Below are 19,450 nucleotides of genomic sequence, written 5' to 3' on the forward strand. Positions count from 1 at the left end.
TAAATAAATGAAAAAGTATTTTCAAAAAAAGAGAATCTAAAGTAAGCTGTGGATTCTCACCTCTAGAATAATATACTCTTGTACAAGAGTATGAAATCATATGTTTTCAGGGAGTTCACAGACTCCCTAAAGCCTATCTCTGTATTCCCAGGGTCAAGATCACTGAGACCTACCACAAACTTCTAAAAAATAACACAGAAGACAACAGAAATGTATGTAGAATCACAAAACCTTAAGCAAAGTTGAATCATTTCCAGAACTAAAAGCATCTTCTTCTCCTCAGAGACTGAGAAAGGGAAGAGGTTTCTTAGGGTAAAATAAATGGAAATGCCAATTAAGGGCTGCCCTTGATTGAGGTCTGGCTAAGCCCTTTACCTACATTCACAGAGGAGTGCCTGAGGGACAGGACCCATTCCAGAGCCAGGCTGCCTCGTTCAAATCTCGGCTCCATCATTTATTAATTGACTTAGGCTTTGTGCCTGTTTCTTCTTCTGTTATTGAAAAGGGGAGAAGGGAAGGGAAAAAAAAAAAAAAACTAGGGCAGAATAAAAACAATACATATCTCAAGGACTGTTAATATACATATGGTACTTGAAATCAAGCCTTGCAGACACTAAGCCCTAAATAACAATTCCACGTTATAGAAATCCGGGACACATTTGCTGGGAGGTTAAGCTCTTGAGCTGAAGAGTTTAGGGAAGCCATAGATATCTTGATAACTCATTTTCCCTCAGATGTAAACAGAATCTGCTTCAGAGGTTTGTTTTAAGGATTAATGAGCCTGCCATGTTAAAAACTCTTTTCACAATCCCTAGCACATCATCAGTGCTCAGTAAATGTCAGCTATTGTTATGAACAATTCTGGGAGGCAAGGATTATCAGTACCTTTTTTAGTTCTGAAGAAAGGATAAATCAGAAAGTTAAGTGTTCTGCTAACAGTACCTCAGTTAGTAAATGATTATCCCCAGATTTCAACTCCAATGAATCTGAAACCAGAAGTTGTAACCACTATTACACACAACCCCTTAATTAGAACAGGGCTTAGAGAACAGAAAAGCTGATTCATACCTACTAATTTTAAGTGAGAGAGAGAGAGAGAGAGAAAAAAAAAAAGACTGTTGGTGATAAGAGTCTTTTATCCAAAATGCAGGGTATTTATTCTCCAGGGAGGTCAGTCATGACTGGCCAAAAGCCCTCATTTGCTACTCTTAGAAATGGAAGACTGAAAAGGCTGGACCATGGTCTCATCGATTTCAAACCCCTGGCAAGTGGTTGTTAAACCACAGCCGTCACATCAAAAGAGGAAAAAGAAGCCATTTCCTATAATAGCTGAACAAACAAACAGAGTTCTCTAAAAAGCAAGTAGAGACCCTAAGGCTGAGAAAAGTAATATTAAGAGTGCTCCAAAATCACATAGAAATGCCATAGTAGAACACAACATTAGTCTTTAAACATCAAAGTTTTATGCGGGAAGTAATGAAGGTGTTTATGTCTGTTTCCAATACCAAGCTTCAGGAGGCCTTCCCTGGAGGAAGTAAAATAAGAGGAAGTTCCTACCACAGCCCACTGTTGCAGGAGGAGAAGCAGACAGTCAGTCAGTCAAGAGACCCCTGGTGAAGGGCGGTGTCACCTGAGAGCCACACCCCACTCCTCCAACACCAGTTTCCTCCCTAGTGAAATAGTCACCTCAGAAATGAGAATGAAATAGACCAGCAGGAGAAACAGGGTGGTCCACTGAAATACAGGTCAGTGCTAATCACCTTTCTTCACATCTTCTATATATTTACTTCTGGGTATATGGTATTTTTTGTCTTTTTTCAAAACAGTCCCATTAGTCAATCTTAAATCTACCATGCCTTTAAAAAGGGGGGTACGGTGCTTAGCACTAGGCATCACTGATCATTGGAAGGGATGGTAGAAACAGCGGAAGCATCTCATTCAACTGCATCCTTGGAGTTTGGTCCATTAGACGGAGTAGCCAGTTCCCCGCTGTGGCTGCACTCATCCCTGCCACCCAGCCCACTCCCAGGGACGAAGAGGGACTTTATGCATTCCCAGCTTACCCCCACCCCTACGCCCCTAGAGGTGTGGAGAAGGCTGCGGACGGAGGGAGTCAGAAGCCCATCACAATCTAGGCCTGTTTCTGCTCTCACTGGCTGGATGACTCTGCTCCCTGGGGCCTTAGTTTCCCAGCCTTAAAATGAGAGGTTTGAAGGAGATCACATGAAAGCCTCCTGCCTGCTCTAAATTTCTAAACCCATTATTCTAATACATAAACGTGTCCTGCAGAAATAGAAGCCCTTACTGGCAAGCAGGACTTGTGGTTCTACGTCCCCCTGACCATTCCCCTCAATCCCCCGCGGACCATCTTACCGAAGTATGATACATCAGAACTGAAAAACAGGCTGTTGCTTTCCCGTGGTACCAGACCTAGTAATCAGTCAAACGTGGATTTTCTCTCGGGCCTTTTCCCTCAATCCCACAATCCCAAGAAAACCCCCTGCCTACCCCTCCCAATTTCTAAACTCAAAGCTACCCTTTCGTGGATTAAAAATACCCACCCAAACCCGGCCTGGTGTAAGGTGTCTCAGCACATTTCCCGCGCCCCGCCCCCCCTCCGCCGGAGTCCGGGATTCCACCTCTGCCCCACCTTCTCCCTGGGGTGTCTTTTTAGCCGGATCGATCCGATCCGTGCCCTCCCCTGGCAAACCAGCCGACCGATTCCTCTTCCCCGGCAGGAATGGAGGCAACGCCCGGCTCCAACCCCAGGAGACCCAAGCATCTTCCCAGCCCGCAGGGAGAGGCACCTGGGCGCAGAGGAAAGGGCCCCAAGCCTCCGCGAAGGAAAGGGCGGCCGGCTAGTCCCTGGTAGCGGTCCTCACCCGGCGGCGCGAGGGAGGCCTTCCCGGCAGATCGCCTGTCACTTACGGGCGGCACCTCCAGGCAGAGCCGGGCAGAGCAGGGCCAGCGGGCCAGCGGGTGGCGGAGTTTGCTGACTCAAAGGCGCGGCGGCGGCGGCGAGCGCCGAGGAGCGCACACGAGCGCAGCCCCGCGCTCCCCGTGCACGTAGCGGCCCCGCGCCCGCGCTCCGCGCCCGCTATCGTGGCCACCGCACCGCCCAACCCAGGTACGGCCCCGCGGGGGCCTGCCCCGCCCCTGCTGCGGACCTGGAAGCTGCCCTCGGCCCCCGGGGCTGGGGAGAGCTGTGCGGCCGCTGGGGGGCGCCACTTAAAAGCCACCAGGAGCTTGCTAACCCCGTCCCGCCCCCTTAGTTACTTACGGAGAGGATGGTTGAATGGGAAGAGTGATGGATAGATAATGGTACAGTGTCAATGGTAGAACCTAGGTGGTGGGCATATGGGTGTTTACCGAAAAATTCTTTCAACTTTTCTGTATGTTTGAATTTTTTCACAAGCCATCCTGGGGGGAAAGAAATGAGGTCTGTCAAGGTGGCTGAATCAGTAAACCGTTTTCCAAGTGGCATCTTGGGTTGCATCTGACCCACTTGTTCGCGTGGAAAGCCGCAATAATCACTTAGACCGCTAATGGGTGACTACATGACAGAATAATAAAGGCAGTGTTTTAAAAAATCCACTGAGTAAATGTTAAAGATTTTACTGGTTTTATTCAATGATTCATGATTAGTCAGCATCCAATTCAGCAGATAGGAAGAAGCGCTAAGGAGCTGTACAAAATAAAAGGCTCTTACAGACATAAGGCGGGGAGACAAGGAAATTATCCTAGCAAAAATCGGATTGGTCATGGCAAGATCTCTTTTTTCTAGGAGAAGACAGGGGTCTATCAGGGAGATAGTCACACTGCTGACAGGTTGATATTAAGTTCCCATTTTGTGATGTCTCAGCAGATGGCCATAATGGTAAAGAACCCACCTGCCAATCCAGAAGACATAAAAGAGCAGGTTAGATCCCTGGGTTGGAAAGGTCCCCTGGAGGAGGGCCTGGCAACCCACTCCAGTATTCTTGCCTGGAGAATCCCATGAGCAGAGGAGCCTGGCAGGCTACAGTCCATTGGGTCCCAAAGAGTCAGACGTGACTGAAGCAAATTAGTACACAGCGTAAGTGCTCACCGTAAGTGACTCCTTTCTGGGCCTATTCTCTCTCTTTAATAGGAGTCTAACATTTCATAATTTAAACACGAATTTTCCCACTAGACACAGCCAACTCCATTGATCATTCAGGCCATTCCAGGCTTACCTGAAAATATCCAAGTCTATATTCCACACTCAAATTGGCTTAACTTAAGAAAACTTCTAAATCTACAATGTTGTGTCTTAACATATGGGATCCTAATAATTCATTGCTGAATCTTGGATCACTTGTATTTAATTTCCTAAAATTGCAACCCAGCTATAACACACAAGTAAATGTAAATATGATCTCTTCTGAGAATCAAGTTAAATTGTCTTTTTCAAATTCTTTTCCCTATGCTGCACAAAGCATTGACTAGAAAACAAAATGCAGTATGTGTCTAAGATCCTAAGAGATTCTGCAAAATTAAAATCTTTCTAAGTATATTATCAACAAGAGCACGATTTTACAATGTGGGCAGAGCATTAAAAAATAAAATAAAAAACCTTTGGAGAGTCTATAGAAGTCATTTAGATATCTGACTTCCACAGAAAGGAAGAATATGAAAAAAATTCAGAATAGAATAAAGCAATAATGGATTTTAATCCACTCTATCAGGGTAGCTACTAGGTGGTGTTTCTAGTTTAAGAATTGTAATGTACAACCTAAATCCAGGGGACTGAGCTAAGTGACCACCACATTTTTAGATTGTGACTTTTTGTTATACTATCAGGTAAAAGACTGGACTCTCTGGTTCTTAAGAAATCCTAGGATGCTAATAAAATCACCATAGAATTGCTATTAAGAAGAAATCCTCTTGCCAGTCCCAATCCTACCTCAACTCTGGCTTCTAGGGTCAAGTTAACTGATTCAAACCCCAACTTTATCACCTCTCACTATGTGATACTGGGATAATGACACTCTCTGGGCCTCCTTTTACCATCTGAAAAAAAAGAGAGATGATAATAATAGCACCAGCCTCATAGGGTTGTTGTGGGGGTTAAGTGAAACATTTCAGGTAAAGCTCCTGAACTATGCTAGAACATTGTAAGTGCTCAATAAATTTTTATTATTATAACTGTTATTACAACATGATTCTTTTCTCTAATTTCTTTCATCTCCAAATACCCTTAGTTAGACATATTAAGGAAAGCCAACTGTATTCCCTACCTCTAACTCAAGAATCAATAAGAAGATAGAGTCCATCTGTCTCCTGGGAAAATTGCAAAATGCACAGACAGTAAAAACAGAATTTGCCTGGACTTGATCTTCAGCAGTTATAATTAATTGATACAATACAGTTATTCTATACTATCCAAAATTTACATGAATTGTCCTGCCTTCTTGAGAAACACTGTCATGGTACATATTCATTCTGCAAAAAGATGGTCTTATCATTCATCAAACAACTAATAATGAGATGTGAGCAAAAAAATTTAAACAAATAATTTCGATTTTGATTTCTCATTTTACATCATCTTTTTGCAATAATATGAAGACATACGGATTAATGTGAATAAAAATAATTTCTCTTGACTATTTTGATGGGAAATTAATCAGTCAATCTAAGAAAGAAATGGAAAATTTTATTAGTGCCAAATTAAGGATTATAACCTGGGAACAGCCTCTCAGGAAACTCAGAGAACTGTTCCACCCATTAGAGGTCAATGCATAGTTACATAGGTTTTTGAGATAGAGGCTGCTGCTGCTAAGTTGCTTCAGTCGTGTCCGACTCTGTGTGACTCCATAGACAGCAGCCCACCAGGCTCCCCCGTCCCTGGGATTCTCCAGGCAAGAACACTGGAGTGGGTTGCCATTTCCTTCTCCATGAGATAGAGGGCTGTACCTTAAATGACCTATTAATAGTTTGCACAATCTGGATCTGCAAGTACCAAGTAGTAGGTCATCATGGTGCCTTACAAGATTAAGAAGGAATGTTATCTTTAAGGAGTTGTCTTCTTGGTGCTAGGAGAATGTTGTTGTTTATGACTGAGTAGGCATTTTTGCTGCTGGGGAGGTCTGGTCAATGTATAACACAAATACACAACGCACAGTAGAGTGGGAAAAGAAGGCCAAAGCCCAGAGGAATTTTTTTATGTTTAAATTTTCCTTAACTTGCCTTAGAATATGAGCTTTTATTTCATCATGATCAATCTAATGTGTTTTTTCAAAATACCTCTTTTATGCATCTGTCCCCCAAAAAAAAGCTAGAAAAAAGTTTTGAGATTGCTTACTTACTTGTAAGGTAAAGAGCTTTAGACTTCATCTACTCACTCCTCCATCTTCCTTATGTGTTTATTGACTACTGTTCTGTCAGTTAACACCCCAAACCTATTAACTTTGGCATTACCTTTGACCAACTCCCATCCCCTGATTCACTCAGGTCCAAGTGCTATATATTTCTTCTGAGTTAGATCTTGGTGTTACCTTCTACTTTCCATTCTCGTGTCTAAACTTTCAGCTCAAAATCATACAATAGCCTCTTTATGAAACTAAGCAGGACCCTGTGGGACTCTTTCCTGTAGCCCCTGTTTTTCTTGTTTGCAAGGAATAGACTCCAGCCTCCAACACCTTCCCTGAGTTCCAAAGGGTAGATTGGAACAGTTGCTAATCAGGGAAGAGAGGCTATGCAGAGACACAAAAAAAGATGACCTGAGGCCAGATTGAAGGAGGGCAGGCCCTGCAAACACCATGATCCTTCTTTGCAACTCCACCCTTGAACCTTTGCTATAAAACTCCTCACCAAATCCTCCCAGTTTGGGACACACGGGTTTTTGAGGCACAAACCATTTGTGTTCCCATTTGCCTGGTAAATCAATAAAGCTATTCTTTTCTACTTCACCCAAAGCTCTGTCTCTGAGATTCGATTTGGCACTGGTGCAGAGGCTGAGTTTTTGGCATCATTTACAATGGTCTGATTAAGTAGTTTTCAAATATTTTTAGCAACAGGATATTTTCTTCACAAGAACCTCATTTATAAACTAGTGAAACCAGTATTTCATTACTATACATTTATTAGAAGAATTCAATTTTATAACATTCAGTTCAGTTCAGTCACTCAGTCATGTCCGACTCTTTGCGACCCCATGAATCGCAGCACGCCAGGCCTCCCTGTCCATCACCAACTCCCGGAGTTCACTCAGACTCATGTCCATCGAGTCAGTGATGCCATCCAGCCATCTCATCCTCTGTCGTCCCCTTCTCCTCCTGCCCCCAATCCCTCCCAGCATCAGAGTCTTTTCCAATGAGTCAACTCTTCGCATGAGGTGGCCAAAGTACTGGAGCTTCAGCTTTAGCATCATTCCTTCCAAAGAACACCCAGGACTGATCTCCTTTAGGATGGACTGGTTGGATCTCCTTGCAGTCCAAGGGACTCTCAAGAGTCTTCTCCAACACCACAGTTCAAAAGCGTCAGTTCTTCAGTGCTCAGCTTTCTTCACAGTCCAATGCTCACATCCATACATGACTACTGGAAAAACCATAGCCTTGACTAGATGGACCTTTGTTGGCAAAGTAATGTCTTTGCTTTTGAACATGCTATCTAGGTTGGTCATAACTTTCCTTCCAAGGAGTAAGCGTCTTTTAATTTCATGGCTGCAGTCACCATCTGCAGTGATTTTGGAGCCAAAAAAATAAAGTCTGACACTGTTTCCCCATCTATTTGCCATGAAGTGATGGGACCAGATGCCATGATCTTAGTTTTCTGAATGTTGAGCTTTAAGCCAACTGTTTCACTCTCCTCATTCACTTTCATCAAGAGGCTTTTTAGTTCCTCTTCACTTTCTGTCATAAGGGTGGTGTCATCTGCATATCTGAGGTTATTGGTATTTCTCCCGGCAATCTTGATTCCAGCTTGTGCTTCTTCCAGCCCAGCGTTTCTCATGATGTACTCTGCATAGAAGTTAAATAAGCAGGGTGACAATATACAGCCTTGACGTACTCCTTTTCTTATTTGGAACCAGTTTGTTGTTCCATGTCCAGTTCTAACTGTTGCTTCCTAACCTGCATATAGGATTCTCAAGAGACAGGTCAGGTGGTCTGGTATTCCCATCTCTTTCAGAATTTTCCACAGTTTATTGTGATCCAAAATCAAAAGTTTGTGAATGATTCTTGGAGTCTCCTATCAGGGTCAACATCCAATTTATTTCTCTATTCGATTGCTCAATACTGAGAAAATTCTACTCTATGCTGAGAAGTATTTGTAAATAATAAGAGCTTGGAGAGGAGTCTTGAGAGTCCCTTGGACTGCCAGGAGATAAAACCAGTCAATCCTGAAGGAAATCAACCCTGAATATTCATTGGAAAGACTGATGCTGCAGCTGAGGCTCCAATACTTTGGCCACCTGATGCAAAGAGCTGACTCATTGGAAAAGACCCTGATGCTGGGAAAGATTGAGGGCAGGAGGAGAAGGGGACGACAGAGGAAAAGATAGTTGGGTGGCATCACCAACTCAATGGGCATGAGTCTGAGCAAGCTCCAGGAAATGGTGATTGACAAGGAAGCCTGGTATGCTGCAATCCATGGGGTCACAAAGAGTCAGACACCTGAGCGACTGAACAACAATGAGTGGTTGCCCTATGGTTATAGTTTATACCAGAATGACTGGTCCTGCTACTCATTCATCACTTGCAAGTGAACTGTTTCACCACCAGACTTCCTCTTACGGGAATGCACAGTCTTGGGGCAACTGTCAATCAAGGGTGGTAGGGGAGGCAGGATCTGAGACCCAAGTGAGCCAATCAGACTCTTCTGGAAATTTGAATTATGAGGGAAATAGCATCAGATCAGGAAATTAATTCAAGTTCCCAGTGCTGTGAGCCTGGGTTCAATCCCCAGTTGGGGAACTAGATACCCCATGCCATAACTGAGAATTTGCATGCCACAATTAAAGATCCCACAGCTAAGACCCAACGCAGCCAAATAAATACATAAAAGCATTGGTTTTAATGCCAGATTTTACTTCACTATTACAGACTAAAAATAACAAATTTGTTGGTTAAAACTGACCAAAAACAAAGTGTAGCATTACTGAGCATATCCTGAACATAAATCCAGGCCCAAGTCATGTAACTTCTAGGCCTTTGATACAAATTGCAGTACAGTATAATTACCACCAACCTCAACCAAAGAGCCAGTGGAGAAGCCCATCATCTTGGATAAAGCAGTTAGAGGTTCCTGCTCTGCATTTATGGTAGCCTTTATTTTACATCTATGGCACTACTTCTGGATCATGGGTGCGTAACAGCCAATAGCCATGTTGAGATAGTAGAGTGCAGTAGTTAGGGCTCCAGAGTCAAAGGTTCAGTTCTAATTCCAAAACTTTTACTTGGTAGCCAATTGACCTCAGGCAAATCATTTCATCTCTCCCAACCTCAATTTTCCTATCTGTGAAATAGGATCCACCCTACAAGGTTAGAATTAGGAGATAAAGTATATAAATAACTTGGCCCAGTTTTGCAACAGAATTTTTTAAAAACTTCATAAATATTACTTAGTGTGCAGTAAAATTCATATTTTATAGCAAGACAAAAAGACAGTTAAACGTAGAAAATTATCTCTGCCCTTTGGCTTCTTCTCTCTCCCCTTTTGTGCACTGTGTGTCTGCATTATGCATAGACCAATCTGCACCATTTGGGGACATTCTCCTACATCAACAAGATAACTCCTTAAAAGATAACATTCCTTCCAGATCTTGTTAGGGGCTTAGATCAGGATGTGTAAACCATCCGTAATATGCATCATTTAGTGTACAGCCCTTTGTCTCAAAATATTTGTATAACTGTGCCCTGACATGTATATACATGCTGCTGTGGTACACAGGCTTCTCTAGCTGTGGAGCATGGTCTTAGTTGGCCCGCAGCATGTGACATATAGTTTCCAGACCAAGGATCGAATCCACACCCCTTGCACTGGAAAGCAGATTCTTTACCACTGGACCACCAGGAAAGTCCCACGTGCCCTGACTTAGGGGAATAGTTCCCAGAGCTTTCTGAGATGTTCTTCCAGGGTTCTAGTCCTCAGATTTGGCTTGAATAAAAATTTCCCACTTCTTTCTTAGATTAACTGTTTAATTTTATATATAAATATAGGTATTGATATATGGTCTAGAAGGGCAGCCTCAAACTTTGAACAGATGCTACTCCTGAGAAGAATGACCCAACACTGCTGCTGGTCCATGTAACATCTTTGTGAGAATTTTTTTTTTTTAAGCTTCTTTTCTTCCAGACAATTTACTGCCATCTGCTGGAAAACTATCATTTTAAAATGTTAAAACTGACTACCCTGTGCCTAGAGATACCTAGCATTGTTCAGGACACAACCTGCACAACTGTGCTCCATGACCCTAGAGGCCATGCCCTTTATGGGTAATGATTGAACTTCTTATAATGATACTGAGATCCAGCTACATTCTGAGGTTTATTCAAAGCAAGTTAAGTTGGCCACATGAATAAACATTAGTTTTCAATGTGTTAAAATTTAGCACATAACACATTTCAGTGTACAAAAGTGGCTGGGTGCCAAAGCAATGAGATTTGTGGGTTGTCATTGCCAGCATCACAGACTCAAAGCTTACAAGTGCTGGGAGGGCTTAAGTAGTAGCAAGCTTGGGTATCAGATAAGACACATTTATTACCTCTCAAATCCTTCCTTTTAGATGGCTGCTGCTGCTGCTGCTAAATCGCTTCAGTCAGGTCTGATTCTGTGAGACCCCAGAGATGGCAGCCCGCCAGGCTTCCCTATCCCTGGGATTCTCCAAGCAAGAACACTGGAGTGGGTTGCCATTTCCTTCTCCAATGCATGAACGTGAAAAGTGAAAGTGAAGTCACTCAGTCGTGTCCGACTCCTAGAGATCCCATGGACTGCAGCCTACCAGGCTCCTCCATCCATGGGATTTTCCAAGCAAGAGTACTGGAGTGGGTTGCCATTGCCTTCTCTGGTTTAGATGGCAGGAATGCAATAAATTCTTGCATAACAAAGTATCATTTCTCAGTAGTCCCAGGCATCCATTTTCTTGCTTTTCTTTATGTTTCAAATATCGTTTTGAAGCACCAGGAATTGGTAAGCTACTTGCAGCCATTTGCTCATAACAGCTTAAAATATTTTTGCAATGTTGATTTAAATTAAGTATTAAATTAATTAAGTTACATTTCTATCTATGTGGATTTAGACTCACATGGTCGAAATGTGATGCTAATTAGCAGTGAATGTTAGAACTGTGAAGAGTATTGTTCGTATGAAAGTATTAAATAATATTCCATTCAGTTCAGTTCAGTCGCTCAGTTGTGTCCAACTCTTTGTGACCCCGTGGACTGCAGCATGTCGGGCCTCCTTGTCCATTGCCAACTCCCGGAGTTTACTCAAATTCATGTCCATTGAGTCAATGATGTCATCCAACCATCTCAACCTCTGTCATCCCCTTCTGCTCCCACCTTCAATCTTTCCCAGCATTAGGGTCCGTTAATTCACCCAAAAAGAAATCAAATTTAGAATTGCCAGTTTATTGAAATAAATTAACAAATTTTATGTTTATTAAACAGAGTTTTGGGTTTTTTAAACTTTAATAAGTGATATTGAATGTTTAAGAAGAATTAGCTTTTAAAAAACACTGGAAACATTCAATAAAAATATGTTCAAAATTTGTTCATTTTGACTAAGGCTACATATAACTTTTAATTTTTTGATCATTACTGTCAATAGAGGAAAAATTATGTAAAAAGATTCATTATGATAATAAAATTAGTGATTTAGTTAAAATAAAGTTTTAAAAAATCTTTATGAACAAAGTGAAGTGAAGGAAAAGTCACTCAGTCGTGTCCGACTCTTTGCGCCCTCATGGACTATACAGTCCATGGAATTCTTTAGGCCAGAATACTGGAGTCGGTAGCCTTTCCCTTCTCCAGGGGATCTTCTCAACCCAGGGGTCAAACCCAGGTCTCCCACATTGCAGCCAGATTCTTTACCAGTTGAGCCACAAGGCAGGGAGGGATCTTTATGAACAAAATACAATAATTTATAAATTATAAATGTATTACTTTATTGCTCATACAAACATCACCAACCCAACAGAACATCCAGATATGCTCAATAATTGAATTTAGTTATCTTTGGTATTTCACTAAACGTCAATCACATAAAAACATGACTATGAATATATTTTTCAATTTTGACATTAGGAAGTTTGATCTGTCAAAGTAGAAGAATAGATTATATTTCATTTAACAGTTTGTCAGGTTGATTTATAACTGGTAAATATTTAGACATATGATATGCCTGTCTTCATTTTACTCTTGGCCAAGGACCTATAAACACATTTATGGAGCTATAAATGAATAAAATAAAATTAATATCACACTACATAGACGTATCATTTCAAGATGCATCATAGACCTAAATGTAAAAGGTAAAATTATTAAGTTCTAGTGAATATTCAGAATGCTATTTGTTGAGTTTAAGGCATTAAAAGCATTAATCATCAAGAAAAACTTGATAAGTTGGACAACATTAAAATTAAGAAGTTCTGTTCATCAAAGGATACCATTAAAAGAGTAAAAAAAAATTAACCAGAGTTGGAGAAGATGCTTGCAATATATGAAATCTGACACAGGACTTATATTCAGAGTATACAAACAACTCCTAAAAATCAATTTTTGAATAGTCGGACAACTCAAAAGAAAAATAGGCAAAATCTTGAACTCCCTAAATGATGATATTCAAATGAATGATAAACATATAACAAAGTATTCAGCCTTATTAATTATCAGAGAAATACACATTAAAAATGTCAACTAGAATACGACTAACAATACTAAATTCTGCCAATGATGTGGCGCAACTAGAACTCTCATAATCCACTTGGGAAAATCCTTTGATGTCATCTATGTAAGCTGAACATACACATACAATGTGGCCTAGTAAGTACATTCCTGGATAGATGCCCAACATAAATGCACATACATGTTTCTGAATACATGTAAGGATATACAGGAAGGTTCTTAGCAACACTATTCATAATATCCCAGCTGTCAATGACCATGAGCATCAGGAGAGAAAAATAAATTGTCGTGTATTTGAAATGGAACAGGACCCCATGGTCCTTCCCACCATGCCCTCCACCTGCCTTTTGCTGTGGAAAAATTAGCCAAAAAATAAGTTTAATCAGAGAAGTGAGAAAACACAGAAACAAAGAAAAATAGTCCAACAAGACTAAATAATAACAGTTTAGTCACTAAGCATAGTAAAAAATCTTTAGTTCCTCTTCAAGGGCCGTAGATAATAATCTGAGCCATATCCTGTGAGCTGTCTTGTGGATGCTGAAACCCCCCACCAGGTGGAAGAAGTTAACTACATAATGACCAGACTATAGCCGTGACATAAGCTGCCAGAATTCTGGGAACTAGCCTCAAGAAAATGGGAATAAACCAACCCTAGAACTGAAGATTAACTGTACTTAAAACAATCAAGATGACACGTCCTGTTTCAAGATGACTGTCAGAGCTGGCTGTGCTGTTTCCACACGTAGCCACCTTCTTCCGTTTATAAAAGCTCTTGCCCAGTGGTTGTCAGTGGTGGGGCAGGGATGGGGAGAGTAGGCCTTTGGACAGGAGTCCACCCTTCCTCACCCTACACCCTTGGTTCCCAGAATCCAAAATAAAGCAAACTTTCCTTTCCACCAACCTTGCCTTTTATCTGCTTTTGAGCAGCGAGCAGCCAGACCCCACTTTCAGTTCCATAGTCATACAACACTGAGAGTGAATGCACCCACTGCTATGCACGATGTGAAAGACTCTTATCCCATATTGTTCCGTGAAAGAAGCCAAACTCCGATACAAAACAGGCAAAGTCATCTGCAGCATTAGTAGTCATGGCAGCGGGAGGTTGTGACTGGAAGGGGAGTGAGGTAATATTCTATTTCTTGACCTGGCTGGTGTCTACACAGGTGCATATGGAGAATGGAAGCACAGAGAGAGATAAAGATCTGATCAGATTCCCCTCACACATCTCACAGCTCAGCCTTTGCCAGCCAAGAGACCACTGTATCTAATCTCCCTCCTGTAAACTCTTTATGTACTTGGTGCTCAGTCGTGTCTGACTCTGAGACCCCATGAACTATAGCCTGCTAGGCTCCTTTGTCCATGGGATTCTCCAGGCAAGAATACTGGAGCCATGCCCTTCTCCATGGGATCGTCCCGATCCAGGGATCAAACCCGCAACTCTTACATCTCTTGCATTGGCAGGAAGAGTCTTTACAGTTTGAGCCATCAGAGAAGCCAATGTAAACTCTTTATACTCCCTCTAAAGGTTCTTAGAATTTCCTCTTGGGAATGGGAAACTGTTGACTCCTAGCTGAAGCGCTTGGTAATTCTCCAGGACGAGGTCCTCAGGGAGGGTCAGCAGTGCTCCACTGTGTGAGATATCTTCCCCTGACTCTGGCACCCTCGAATAACCAGTGAAGTCAAGTCTGTGGTTTTGCTGGTCCTAACAGTGGTCCTGGCCTCCCCTTCATGAGATTATTTTTTCATTGCTTCAGTATTTGGCAGTTTTCACTGCCTTTGAGGATCCTGATAAGCATCATTGGAAAATTTAGATACAGCTTTAAGAATTTCCCTGCTCAGCATTTGGATATTAAAGAAATGAAGTGAATGGATACTTTTTTTAAAAAAGAAAAGAATTCCCCCGCTCAATATTTACATAAGCAAGAAGAGCAGCATGAAGAATTTGAGCAATATGACTTCCATGAAGGTCTTCATTCCTCTCAAGTAAAATCTTGCCTGGGCCAATGTCATCTGTTTTCAGCCCTGTGAAGCTTGCTTGAGCCAGTAATGAATGATTTTATTTGGTTGAACCTTTTTTTTTTTTTTAGTGTGGGCCCTTTTAAACGTTTTTTTTTAATTTGTTACAATATTGCTTCTGTTTTTCATGTTATAGTTTTCCGGCCTTGAGGTGGGTGGAATCTCAGTTCCCTGACCAAGAATCAAACCTGCATCCCTTGCAATAGAAGGTGAAGTGCTTTCATGCCTTTCTGATCTGTATGTGGTATCATCAGTTTCAACATCCCAACCAAACTTGGGATTGGGATCCATTCTATTTTTTTCTGAGTGGCCATAACATATTCCCTTAGCAAGTGTCCCTTGTATCATATTCTTAGGTAAAATTTGTACAGATGTGCTACAGATTCACTAGGGTTTAAAATAACCCCAGGTGAAGGCCCCCAAATGAACTCCATGTATAAGTACAAAAAATGGTACATTTACGTTAATGGCCAAATCATAACACTTTGAACTATCACCTGCTTGAGAGCACAATCTCAGCTTCCCTTTCCTCAGACCCCTCCTCCAGGTATCTTTGGAAGCCCCCAAAGCGGTCCTCATGTGTTGATAAATCTGTCAGCATCAGTCACCATCTGGAATCATCATATTCTTCGTCTATTGCTCCAACATCCCACGTTACTGTTCACTGCCAGTAAAGCTACTTCAAGGAAGTTCGCCTTGGTTTGTTGTGATGGAGCCAAATTGGGAGAGAAAATTTGTCTTTTTCCTCTTGTATGAGCTTCCTTACTGACCCGGCCCAGACATTCTTCCACATTGCTCTCCAGTGAGTGAGACAAAGCCCCAAGCTTTTCCACTTGTTTCGTCACTGCACAGGAGAAGACAGTCAGCCCTTTCCTGAATGCAAACCAGCTTTGAGGAACATTCAAGGGACTCAGATTGTCAGACAATCTGACACCTTTAGAATTGTTTCTTGCAAGCCATAGTTTCCTCTGCCACCCTGGCTGTCACTGGCTCTACTTGACAACCCCCCCAGCATCTCCTGGTTTCTGTCTCCTTGGCAACAGACAGGCCTGAAGGAGCACACTTTCCATCTTTTCTCCACAGGACAAAATTAGGGTGCCCACAAGTAGTTCACCAGTGAAACAAAGACAAACGGATAAAAAGAAAATGGAGAAATAAAGGAGCAACTGATCTGAACAATGAAATAAAAGAATAAAATTAACATGTGGACCTAGAGATTATCATACTAGGTGAAGTAAGGCAGACAGAGAAAGACAAATACCATATGATATCACATATATGTGGAATTTAAAAAATGGTACAAATGAACTTATTTACAAAACAGTAACAGACTCATAGGAAACAAATTTATGGTTAACAAACGAGAAAGAAAGAGTGGGGAGGGATAAATTGGGAGTTTTGGATTGGCATATACAGACTGCTATACATAAAATAGATAAACAACAAGGATTTACTGTATAGCTATACAGTTTATTCAATATACTATATTCAATATCTTGCAACAAACTATAATAGAAAAGAATCTGAAAAAAAAAAAAAATATATATATATGGGCTTCCCTGGTGGCTCAGTGGTAAAGGATCCGCCTGCCAATGCAAGAGATATGGGTTCAATCCCTGGGTCAGGAAGATCACCTGGAGAAGGAAATGACAACCCACTCCAATATTCTTGCCTGGAAAATCACATGGACAGAGGAGCCTGGTGGGCTACACTTCATAGGGTCACAAAGAGTCGGACATGACTGAAGCAACTGAGTACATGTATAGGCTTTCCTGGTGGCTCAGATGGTATAAAGAATCCACCAATTAACACAACATTATAAATTAACTATATTTTAATTTTTAAAAGTTAACATAAAAATATGTAAGGATGGAAAGAAGTAGTGAAAATGGCAGGTTATAAAAGGTATGTGAATTACCCTTTCTTTTTTGTTTTCTTAGAGAAGGCACATAGAGCAGGTGCAGAGTGACAACCATAATTTCATTTTCTCAAGATATAATCCATTTCCCTATTTTGTTTATGAAAATAAATCTGACTGTAAACCCTGCTCCACTGGATTAGTGGGAAAGTCAGTCTCAGGCATTACTAAATGCCTGTTAATGCCTTCCCCCACAGTCTGATTCCTGCCTCCATGCCAGGCTAAAAAAGGAACCAGAGATTTTACTCAGAGCTAAATACTTGAGGAAGCTTCAGATTTCTAGTCTCCGCTGGTTCTCACTGAGATGCCCATTGAGCAAACTCTCACAGTCCTTTCATGTTATTTCCGTGCCATGGCATTTGATGAAGCTGCACACACACAAAAAACTGCGTGTTCTAAGCATGTTAAAAAAGACAAATAAGTAATTCCATAAGAGAAAAGAAATCATAAATACAAAATAGGCAGAAGAAAAGCAAGAATAATTGGGTATTTAAAAATTGCCAATAAAAATTCTGGGGAAAATTATAGTCAATGAAATTTAAATCTCATTACACGAGATAAACTCTAGGCTGGACATAGGTGAAGAGAGAATTATTAAACTGGAAAACATAATTGCAGCATTTGCCCAGGATGTATCAGAGACAGTTGAGAGATGTAGCTAATAGCATTGAGAGAGTCCAAAATACTCACAAGTGGTACTCCAAAAAGAGACACTGGATTGAAAGGTTGTAAAGTGATGTTTCAGTTCAGTTTAGTCGCTCAGTCATGTCCGACTCTTTGCGACCTCACGAACCGCAGCACGCCAGGCCTCCCTGTCCATCACCAACTCCTGGAGTCCCCCCAAACCCATGTCCATTGAGTCGGTGATACCATCCAACCATCTCATCCTCTGTCGTCCTCTTCTCCTCCTGCCCTCAATCTTTCCCACCATCAGGGTCTTTTCAAATGAATCAGCTCTTCACAGCAGGTGGCCAAAGTATTGGAGTTTCAGCTTTAGCATCAGTCCTTCCAATGAATATTCAGAACTGATTTCCTTTAGGATGGACTGGTTGGATCTCCTTGCAGTCCAAGGGACTCTCAAGAGTCTTCTCCAACACCACAGTTCAAAAGCATCGATTCTTCAGCACTCAGCTTTCTTCACAGTCCAACTCTCACATCCATACATGACTACTGGAAAAACCATAGCCTTGACTAGACGGACCTTTGTTGGCAAAGTAATGTCTCTGCTTTTTAATATGCTGTCTAGGTTGGTCATAACTTTCCTTCCAAGGAGTAAGCGTCTTTTAATTTCATGGCTGCAATCACCATCTTCAGTGATGTTTAACAACCCAGAATTGTTAAAAGTCATGATTCTTCACATAGAGAGTTCACTCTAAAATCCAGGAAGAAAAATAAAACTAAACCTACACTTAGAGTTGTAAATGATATTCTAGAACATCAGAGATATAAGAAAATCTATGAAGCTACCAGAGAGAAAAAGTAGATTACAGGAATTATTTACACTGACCATAACCTTTGGTAAAGAATCCGCCTGCAATGCAGGAGACCTGGGTTCAATCCCTGGGTTGGAGAGATCCCCTGGAGAAGGGAAAGGCTACCCACTCCAGTATTCTGGCCTGGAGAATTCCATGGACTGTATAGTCCATGGGGTCACAAAGAGTCAGACACGACTGAGCAACTTTCACTTTACTAACCTTCTCACCAGCAGCAACAGATACCAGAAATGCTTAGCAAAAACAAATGACAACCTGGAATTTTTTTTTTTTTTTTATCCAGCTAATTGATCGTTCAAGAGTGAAATAAAATTTAAGATACACTTAGATGAAGGGAATTTCCTATCCACAAACAAACAAAATCAGGCTCTTGAGGTAGCTACAGCTCTGGCCCACAGGGAGGTCAAGGGTTGCCAAGAAAATGTACTGGCTCTGAAAACAGTTGCCATGAATTCGTGTCCCTCGTGCCAGGCACTATCTTATTTTATTCTTCAATGCCCCTACCATGGGAGTAGTCAAAGTACATAAATGTCAAACGGGGGATATGTAGGTATTCCCTGTTGCACGTTACTTTGCCTCTGCAATAACTCATTTGCTTGACATATTTAGAGGATAGAATGTTATATATTTTTTCAGATGAGATGAAATAGAAAAGAGTAACACCCCCTCACTAGAAAATTCTGGCCAGCACAATTGCTTGCAACAAACTCCACAGTTATTATGAAGAATGTACAACCCCATTATGAAAGCCCAACACCTCACAGATTAGAGCCCCTTAAAATCCATCCAGACCTCTTCTCCTTTTATTTACTGCAATTCTTCACTATATGGTAGCCCAGAAAGCAAAAGGGGACAGGAAATGTTAGAAGTAGATATGACCACATCAGCAAAGAGAGAGGAAAACTTTTTGAAAGCAAGTCTGAAAAGATCCGTGCAGTTCCAGCCTCACCACAAGGCTGATGCCCACCCTCCCCACTAGACTGTGAGCTTCCTGAGGACAGGACCTGTGCCTGAAGACATCTGTAGCTCCAGACACAGTGCCTGACACACGGAGAGTAGGGCCTCGTTACTCACTAGGATGGAAGGGGGAGAAGATGAGGGAAGGAAAGGAAAGAAAAAAGGAAGTAAGCTGAAAGGAACACTCTGAAAAAAAAAAAAAA

General features: G+C 41.5%; 1 protein-coding gene and 1 long non-coding RNA gene across 6 annotated transcripts in view; one reads left to right on the forward strand and one right to left on the reverse strand.

The window, feature by feature from the left end:
- The window catches only part of SNX10 (sorting nexin 10), a 67,805-nt gene extending 64,677 nt beyond the window's left edge, over positions 1 to 3,128 (reverse strand). The window contains exon 1 of one of the 5 annotated variants that reach the window (XM_019958867.2): positions 2,929 to 3,128. The gene's annotated coding sequence lies outside the window, so the exon portion shown is untranslated. Of the gene's footprint in view, positions 1 to 2,807 lie in introns of all 5 variants that reach the window. The other 4 variants (XM_019958865.2, XM_019958866.2, XM_019958862.2 and 1 more) reach the window with 4 other exon arrangements.
- LOC139182728 (uncharacterized) lies at positions 1,608 to 11,624 on the forward strand. Its single transcript, XR_011566267.1, has 2 exons — positions 1,608 to 1,745; positions 10,745 to 11,624. It is a non-coding gene; the product is annotated as an uncharacterized lncRNA (long non-coding RNA).
- Positions 11,625 to 19,450: the final 7,826 nt, after the last annotated feature.

The sequence above is a fragment of the Bos indicus genome, chromosome 4, assembly GCF_029378745.1.
Source record: "Bos indicus isolate NIAB-ARS_2022 breed Sahiwal x Tharparkar chromosome 4, NIAB-ARS_B.indTharparkar_mat_pri_1.0, whole genome shotgun sequence".
NCBI lineage: Eukaryota > Metazoa > Chordata > Mammalia > Artiodactyla > Bovidae > Bos > Bos indicus.